Genomic DNA, 9,097 nt, shown 5'->3' on the forward strand with positions numbered 1-9,097 from the left:
TTGGAGACGTCTTCCCCCAAAATATCCCCCCAAGCCCTACACCCCCTTTCCTGGGGAAGGCTTGATAAGAATCCTCACCAATTGGTACAGGTGAACACAGACCCAACCCCTTAGATCTTAAGAACAATGAAAAATCAATCAGGTTCTTAAAAGAAGAATTTTATTTAAAGAAAAGGTAAAAGAATCACCTCTGTAAAATCAGGACGATAAATACTTTACAGGGCAATCAGATTCAAAACATAGAGAATCCCTCTAGGCAAAACCTTAAGTTACAAAAAGACACAAAAACAGGAATACACATTCCCTCCAGCACAGTGAATTTTACAAGCCATTAAACAAAAGAAAATCTAACACATTTTCTAGCTAGATTACTTACTAACTTTACAGGAGTTGGAAGACTTGCCAGGAACAGATCAAGGATGTAAAGGTATCACACGGACAGACAGACAAAAGCCTTTCCCCCCACCTCCAGATTTGAAAGTATCTTGTCCCCTCATTGGTCATTTTGGGTCAGGTGCCAGCGAGGTTACCTTAGCTTCTTAACCCTTTACAGGTGAAAGGATTTTGCCTCTGGCCAGGAGCGATTTTATAGCACTGTATACAGAAAGGTGGTTACCCTTCCCTTTATATTTATGACAACCCCATTGTGCTAGGTGCTGCACAAATACAGAACAAAAAGGCCCCTGTCGGAACAGAGAGAGACTCCTGATGAGTGGGTCAGGGACAAGGAAGATTTCCCTCTCCAAACTGAAAGCTGAGCAGGAAGGAAATACCCTGACATGCTACTCCAATCTGATTAGCGAAGTGACACCAATTGTAGAAGCTTTTTTTTTGTTTTTACATTACACTGAAAAGTAAAGAAGTTGTTCTGCACTAGTTAATACAGTAGGACGCTTTGGTGGCAACAGATTCAGTTATTTTACTTCCCAAACAGAATCTTTTACTTCACTGAAATGAAGAGGTACATTCTAAGCAACAACATTTCTAAGCATTTAGATAACTTTGGATGTTTTTGTGAACAAAACCAAAGCAAAAAGCAACAACCCCTGCAGATCTTGAATTTTAAAAAGTATTCACAAAAAACATCTTGTATGCCCAGTCGTGCTGGAACAATTATTATAGTGAGGGTGCTAAACGCGGAAAGCATGGATTTGGGTTGTTGTTGCTACCTCAAGCCAGGCGATGCGGCAGCACCCCTACTTCCAGGTCCTATGCATAGGACTCCAAATGAGGTGCATTTGACCTGAGGTTACTTTGTACATTCAGTCTCATATGATAATATGTTGAATTACCATTTAAATCCTAAGAACAGTAACTGAAGATTTACTAATAATTTCAGTTCAAACTACATAGTATGTGTTTAATATATCTTCTGGGAAGATATGGTCACAAAATGGATACTGACATTTCAGGTGTGATAAGGCATGAGGACAGCTATGAACTGCCATCTGTACCAGAGAAGTCTGTTCAGAACAGATACACATTATCAGCTGCCCTTATTACAACTTGCAAAGTGGCAAATTCAAATTTGAAATAAAATGTAGTAATAAAAAAAATCCCACTTATTCTTCTATTTAAAAAGACATTTTGTAAAGTTTGCTAGTTGAAAACAGTTCTTTAGCAGGGTAACCCGAAGGCAAATAAAAAAAGAGATTATGCAGTATCTGGGGCCTGATGCATGCCCACTGAAATCAGTGAAAATATTCCCACTGACTTCAACAGGCATTGGAGTGAGGTAGAAAAGATGTATTCATTTAGGTTTCTCTTTTCCTTAGGAAAAGTAGGAATAAAGGATATTGCCTCTTTTGAAAGGGGAACTCTGGGAGATAACGGTCAATAAAACGTAGAATTCTTCAGCACTTGATCTTGGATATGCAGAAGAGGACAGACTGGTAAGGCATATCTCCTGAAGCCTCTATAAGAATTAGCCCGACAGTGGGTCTGCCTGATGCTGATAACAGGTAAAATGCTCAGATACTATAGTGATAGGGGGCATACAAGTACTTAGGGAACTCTTACATTAACATTTTAGTGTGACTAAGAATGGATTTAAATTAGTAAGGTGCTATTAAAGTGCTCTTTTTCTTCCAAGCTCGACAGTAACCTGTCATATGTATTTTATGTGTTGGTGTATTTAAAAACAGCAGTGCCTGAATATTGGACCTTCAGTGCAGAAATAATTATAGGCAGAACTGGTGGCACCACCTATTTTAAGGTTGTCTGACATTTCCATTATAAGACCCTGTTTTCTGTTGCTTATAATTTGGCCAAACTAACTACTTGGGCTGAAATTTTCCATGCCGGGGCTCTGCCGCAAGCTGATTTCTTTTTTCTTTTTTTTTCTTTTTTTTTGGGGGGGGGAAGGGAGTTAGTGGAATATCAGCCAAAATGGTTCCATCATTTCTGACAACGAGGCTAGGGAAAATACACCACTTTGCCCATGTTAAAAAATTCTGCTGACCTTTTCTTTGAAAAGCTCCAGCTACCTTCTCTGGAGTTGAGACTTTAAATCTGGCAGGGAGATAGCCTTGTGTCAGGGATGTGCATTTTGACATCTTATGAAAATCCACACAAATCTGGCCAAACTATAAGCCTTGGAAAAATCACACTTCACACAAGCTCAATAGAGGCTTTTTTCATTTTAGCAGCTAAAATCTCCAGATTCTGTCTTCACCAAGCGTGCTCGAGCCTCTCACAGATTCTAGTGCTGACCAGACCACACATGTGCTATCCCCACAGAGCAAATGAGCATGCTCTAGCTCAGGGCTCCTGCGAGGGGCTCAATAACTGTATGTCTATACTGCAATTAAAAACCCATGACTGGCCTGTGCCATGTGTCTCGAGCTTGCGGGGCTCAGGCTAAGGGGCTGTTTAATTGCAGTGTAGACATTTGGGCTCAGGCTGGAGCCTGGGCTCTAGGACCCAGGGAGTGGGAGGGTCCCAGAGCTTGGGCTTCAAATGTCTACACCACAGTTAAGCAGCCCCGCAGCCACGTCCCACAAGACTGAGTCAGCTGGCACAGGCCAGCCATGGGTTTTTAAACTGTGGTGTAGACATACCTTAAGACTCTTCCTGTAATGGCTACACCAGGCCAGGGTGAGGCTGAGCACAGAACCAAGCTCAGGGAGCCTGTCTCTCCAGTGCTCTCTGAGACCTCCCTGCTGGCTCCCAGGCAGCCTGGAGGAGGAAGCTGTCTGATTCAAATCCAGAGGAGACAAGAGCTGAACCAGGGAAGGGAAAGGAGATTGGGACAAGGAGGGTGATGAGACTGGGAGCAGAAACTGGGACTGGCTGAGCAAGGAGGCTGGGACTGGGAGCCAATGAGGAAAATGGAGAAGAAGGAAAGACAACAGGACACCAGTTAGTGGGGGGTGGGCACCACGATTAGACAGGGAACTGTGAGGTGGGGGGAGCCTGGGACTAGAAACCATTGGGAGGACGGGGAGACAGATCTGACAAGGAGTCGTGGTTCAGGGGGAGAACTGGGACTGGCTGGGCAAAGAGACTGAGGCAAGTTGTCAGGCAGGGTGGGTGCAGACTGAGACTGGATGAGGAGCCCAAGAATTGGGAGTAGGATGAGACCCAGGGGTGGAGGGAGAGATAGCTCAGACAAGGTGCCAGGAGGGGAGAACGAGGACTGGCTGGGCAAGGAGACTGGGGACAAGTAGTTGAGGTGGAAGGGGGACTAGTTGGGCAGGGAGAAAGGGACTGAAGCAGGGAAATTTCTGGTTAGCCAGTGGGGTGAGACCGAAGTCCTCTCTGTTTGGCTGGTTTGGCGTGCCTTAATAAAGGACACCCAGCCTTGGGCTGTAACTGCCCTGCTCTTAGCAATTTGTCCTGCATTTATACTCTCACTAGTGTCCCGCCAGAGGCCACATCATTACAGTCAGTATCTACTATTAATGTGGCATATATAAAAACAAAACAAGCTATACAGCTATATGAAATATCTGCATGCTTTGGTCAAAAGCCTTCTAACTGAAAAGAGCAAGTATCCAGTATAACTGCATGCTTTGCTATGGCATGGATTTTAAAAAGTTTTTAAACTAAAGATATAAAAAGTTCCTAAAACATTTTTAATTTTAAAATGTAGAGACCTTGGCAAAGTTCCTGTTGAAATGTGTATGTTTTCTTAAAAAAAAAAAAAAGTACCACAGGCTTTAGGAGCATTTGGGCCCCTAAAATTAGTAGGTGGTTTTCAGAACCCAGCATTTTCACTGCTGAGCAGGCAAAAATGGAAATCTCACAGACTTAGCTGCTGGCTGCTTTTCTGTGGAAACCAAGATCAGACAAAATGAAATAAATAAAAGCTCTGAATTTAGTACTAACGGAAAGTGATATACTGAAAACCCAGAAGAATCAAGTCTCCTATGTATCCACAAAACAGATAGATGTACCATGGACCGTGACGATGCAAATTTCCCCATACCACTCCGCCACCATATCTCAACCTTGACCTCAGGGATAACTTCTACAGAGGAGAAGATATTTTAGACGCTATGCCCCTTGAGGGTGAAATGAACCTTGGTGTGAAAGGCCAGTGCATTAGAGACATATGGGAAATCTACATATGTGGGGGTAAGCAGGCACAACAGCTGAGCAAGTGGTCACCATACCCCCTTGCATGCTGTAGAGGGGCCACATGGTAGAAAAAACAAATAGAGGATGTGAAGTACCCTCTAGAGATCTACACGATAAGCTCAATTACTTGGGCTATTTGTGAGGATGGTGAATGTCACCCTCAGCCACGGCCTGCCAACAAGAGTACTAGTTGTGATGTTGCTTTCTGTGATGCGGACACCTGTTCGTTACGAGCTGTCGTACTAAGACTATCAATTAATTGAGAATAGCCTACGAACAGCCTTTAGATCACAACAGATTTCAACTGCTACATAGACTGGATCTGAACCAGTGAAAGAGATAAAAGATTCTAAAAATCACCAGACTGCCAATCATTTCAACCTTCAATCCCATATCAGTATTAAGATCTCTTCTGATGATACATTTCAGAGTAGCAGCCGTGTTGGTCTGTATTCGCAAAAAGAAAAGGAGTACTTGTGGCACCTTAGAGACTAACACATTTATCTGAGCATAAGATGAAGTGAGCTGTAGCTCACGAAAGCTCACGCTCAAATAAATGTGTTAGTCTCTAAGGTGCCACAAGTACTCCTTTTCTTTCTGATGATACAGCATCCCTTTCCACATATAAGGGAAATAGCAGCTGAAATCTGACAATAGCTGAAATCTGACTCTCAGTTGATGGCTGAGAGCATCAAAGATACAGGTATGTTATACATTCCCAATATGAGCACAGTGCATTAAAGAGTTAAGGACATAAGGTATGATCTAAAGCCCTGAAATCTTGCCACTGACTTCAAAAGGCTTTGGATCAGGTCCATAGAGAGTAAAAGCATGACAGAGAGCTGACAGTGGTAAACTGACTTCTCAGCCACAATGGATTTTTGTGGAAATTCCTAGTTACCATTACTTAACTGATATAATTTACTCTACCCTGGCACAAATATGGTCTGTATTAGGCAATGTATTAACAACCATGCAGTTTTTATTTTTTTTATATTAAGGAAAATAAACCAGCAGGAAAAAACCCTGACACCAAATTTAGCACAAAATATTTTTTTAAATAAGCCTTTATATTCCAGTATCTTGATTTATGACCTCAAGCTGCATGTACAGTAAGCTACTGCAGTGGATTCTCCATCTCCTAATGTCTTCAAATCAAGCCTAGCTGCCAATCTGGAAGTTATGCTTCAGTCAAACACAAATTATTAGACTTAACACAGGGGTAGATGCGTAAAATGTAATGGTCTCTGATATACAGGAGGGCAGACTAGATCAGAGGTTCTCAAGCTTCATTGCACCGCAATTCCCTTCTGACAACAAAAATTACTACACAAGACCAGAGGGAGGACTGAAGTCTGAGCCCACCTGAGCCCCGCTGTCCTGGGTCAGGAGGCCAAAGCCAAAGCCCAAGGGTTTCAGCCCCAGGCAGGGGGCCTGTAACCTGAGCCCTGCAGCCCAGGGCTGAAGCCCTCGGGCTTCGGCCCGGGCCCCAGGTGGCAGGGCTCAGGCTTCGGCCCCGGACCCTAAGAAGTCTAAGTAGCCCTAGCGGCGCCATTAAAATTGGGTCACGACCCACAGTTTGAGAACCGCTGGACTAGATGATCAGATTATGTCTTCTGGCCTTAAATTGTATGGAGTTATGAATCTACTTGCAGCACAGGGTTTTCCGATGTAAATAAAATTGCTAAAATCTGAATTAAGTGAAATTAGTGTGTTATGGGATATACTGAAGTGTATAGGTAATGCTACGTGGTGTTACAGGGTGTACAAATGTTCACACAAAACTGTGAAGAAAAAACATTAGAGGACATGAACATTCACAGAGAAACATTCATCCTAAGGACAGAAATTATCTCCATGCCAGTTACTGATCAGCCGTGGTGTCTACATACTGCATCTGCACTCACAGCCATGCCTACCCCCTCAAGTATCTGCCACGGACACCATTTTAAAAATGGATTTGCAGAATTCCCTTGTGAACTACTGTGATAAAGCAGAACTTGAAACATCTGCCAGAAGACGAAGAGTGAAATCCTTACACTACTGAATAGGAGTTTTGTCATTGACTTCAAGGGGGCCAGGATTTCACCCTAAATCTACTGGCCAGTACAAAAAACATGCCCTTGTTTTCTCCCAATATAAACAAGTGAAGTCTACAGCAACCCTGGTGAGATGCCCAACCTCAACAGCTAAGAAAGAAAGAGCCCTGGGATTCTTCTTGGGGTGCAGTTCAGGTCCTGTTCTGGGTAGGGTTTCTAACTTTCTGATTGCAGAAAACCAAACACTCTTGCCTCGCCCCCGCTCACTCCATCCCCACTCCTTCTGTCGCTCGTTCTCCCCCACCCTTGCTCACTCACTCATTTTCACTGGGCTGGGGCAGGGGCTTGGGATGTGGGAGAGTGTGAGAGCTCCAGCTAGGGGTGCAGGCTCTGATATGGGGCTGGGGATAAGGGGGTTTGGGATGCAAGAGGGGTGCATGCAGGCTGTGGGAGGGAGTTTGGGTGCGGGAGGGTCCCTGGGCTGGGGCAGCATCTGATTACTCTCTTAATGAGGACATTGACCACTAGCTTGAAAAGACTGTAATCACCCTCCACTTTTTAAAATGCTGACTCTATCTTATAGGAAACCTACAACTACTTAATTGGGAAAAACTGGACAATACATCCAGTTGATGCATCTTGTGCTTTGTCCATCTCCGGAGGTATCCTTTCATGACAGCCAGCATTTGTCCATTTCTCTGGATAATGCTGCAAGTGCAGCATTAACTTTCATGACCCTGGAACGGCGGCTAGGTTGGGATTCCATCACCAACAGCAAAGGTAGCAGGCAAGGGCCTGTAAACCAATACTTACTGTCCCTGTCTCAAAAGTCACTTCTACTTGCCAGAGAATACTTTTTTTTTTTCCCACCTTCACCCAAGAAAATAGCTCAAGCGCATCATTAAACCCCAGAGGACCTGGCCAGATCAGTCTGGGACTGATGGCACTTACGATTCAATTCTTTCACAGAGGGAGGAAGGTAGCAAGGCACCTCTTAGCAGGGCAGGCTTCAAAATCTGCCTGGGCAGGCCCGCCTAGACCGCCATGGCAGCGTCCAAAAGGCCGCCCCAGCGGGTCCGAGCACAGCAAGGCCGGGCACAACGGTCTGGAAACAGTGACGATCAGCGCCCGTCACTGATCTGACCGTGGCCCCGGGTAAATTGTTCCCCCGCGCGTCGCAGGCGGCCCTCGCCGAAGCCTTTTAGGCCGAGGCGGGTTTGCTGCGGGTGGCGTCTTGCCGTGAGTTTATTTTCTCCCCAAGAGTGGCCGGGGTCCGCTCGCTGCGTCGGGCAGGGTCCAGGCCACATGTCGCTCCCGCCTACGGGCAGGAAGGTCCCCGCGGCGGCTAGAGGTGGGGCCCGCTGGAAAGCCGCGGGCAGGGCCGGTCCCGCGTCCCCTATACCTATGCGGGGGGGGGAGGGGGGCCTCACACACTCGTGTGCCACGGCGCAGCCGGGCCGGGGCGGCCGCAGCCCGCGCCCCCGTCACTTCCCACCTCCCGCCGATGGAGGAGCTGCTGGGGCTGCCAGCGGGCGCCCGCCGCTGCGTGCGCGCCGGATCCTCCGCCCGCCTGCCGGAGCCCCTTCCCCCGAGCCCGGGCCCGGCGCTGCCCGCTGCCCCCCGCCCCCGCCGCGGCGGCCCTTCCCGCCGGCCGCCGCCGCGCGCCCCGGCCCGGCCCTGCAGCGGGCGCCGCGCCGCGCCCCGGGCTGGGGCCGCTCCCGCCGCGCCCCGCGGCCCGGCCCCGGCGCAGGGCAGTTTTCCCGCCACGCCCGGCGGGGCCCGCGCCCCACTTACCGGCCGCGCGGCCAGCCGGGCCCGGGGGCTCCGCGCGGGGCCGAAGCGGCGGCCGAGGAGGTCGGAGCCGCCCGCGCTGCTGCCTCTGCTGCTGCAACAAAGGACTTCCGCCCCGCAGCGCCTGCTGCTGCCGCCGCTCGGCTCCTCCGCGACCGCACGGAGCCGGACCCCTCCCCCCGGCGGCCAGCGGTCCCGGCCCTGCTGCTGCCGCCGCCGCCAGTGCATGGCGGGCGGCTCCCGGCTTCCCAGCTGCCGCCGCCTCCTCCCCGATCCGCCCTGCCCTGCCCGCACGGGGGGACCCCCATCCCTCTCCCCGATCCGCCCTGCCCTGCCCGCACGGGGGGACCCCCATCCCTCTCCCCGATCCGCCCTGCCCTGTCCGCACAGGGGGGGACCCCCATCCCTCTCCCCGATCCGCCCTGCCCTGTCCGCACAGGGGGGGACCCCCATCCCTCTCCCCGATCCGCCCTGCCCTGCCCGCACGGGGGGACCCCCATCCCTCTCCCCGATCCGCCCTGCCCTGCCCGCACGGGGGGACCCCCATCCCTCTCCCCGATCCGCCCTGCCCTGCCCGCACGGGGGGACCCCCATCCCTCTCCCCGATCCGCCCTGCCCTGCCCGCACGGGGGGACCCCCATCCCTCTCCCCGATCCGCCCTGCCCTGCCCGCACGGGGGGACCCCC

The 9,097-nt window shown here is 49.4% G+C and overlaps 1 protein-coding gene across 6 annotated transcripts in view; it reads right to left on the bottom strand.

The window, feature by feature from the left end:
* Nucleotides 1-8,599, bottom strand: part of ZBTB1 (zinc finger and BTB domain containing 1) — a 28,878-nt gene extending 20,279 nt beyond the window's left edge. For 2 of the 6 annotated variants that reach the window (XR_012159589.1, XM_073349874.1), the window contains exon 1: nucleotides 8,415-8,599. The gene's annotated coding sequence lies outside the window, so the exon portion shown is untranslated. Of the gene's footprint in view, nucleotides 1-188; nucleotides 1,580-7,571; nucleotides 8,128-8,414 lie in introns of those variants that run through there. The other 4 variants (XM_073349871.1, XM_073349873.1, XM_073349872.1 and 1 more) reach the window with 4 other exon arrangements.
* Nucleotides 8,600-9,097: the final 498 nt, after the last annotated feature.

This window comes from Lepidochelys kempii, chromosome 6, assembly GCF_965140265.1.
Source record: "Lepidochelys kempii isolate rLepKem1 chromosome 6, rLepKem1.hap2, whole genome shotgun sequence".
NCBI lineage: Eukaryota > Metazoa > Chordata > Testudines > Cheloniidae > Lepidochelys > Lepidochelys kempii.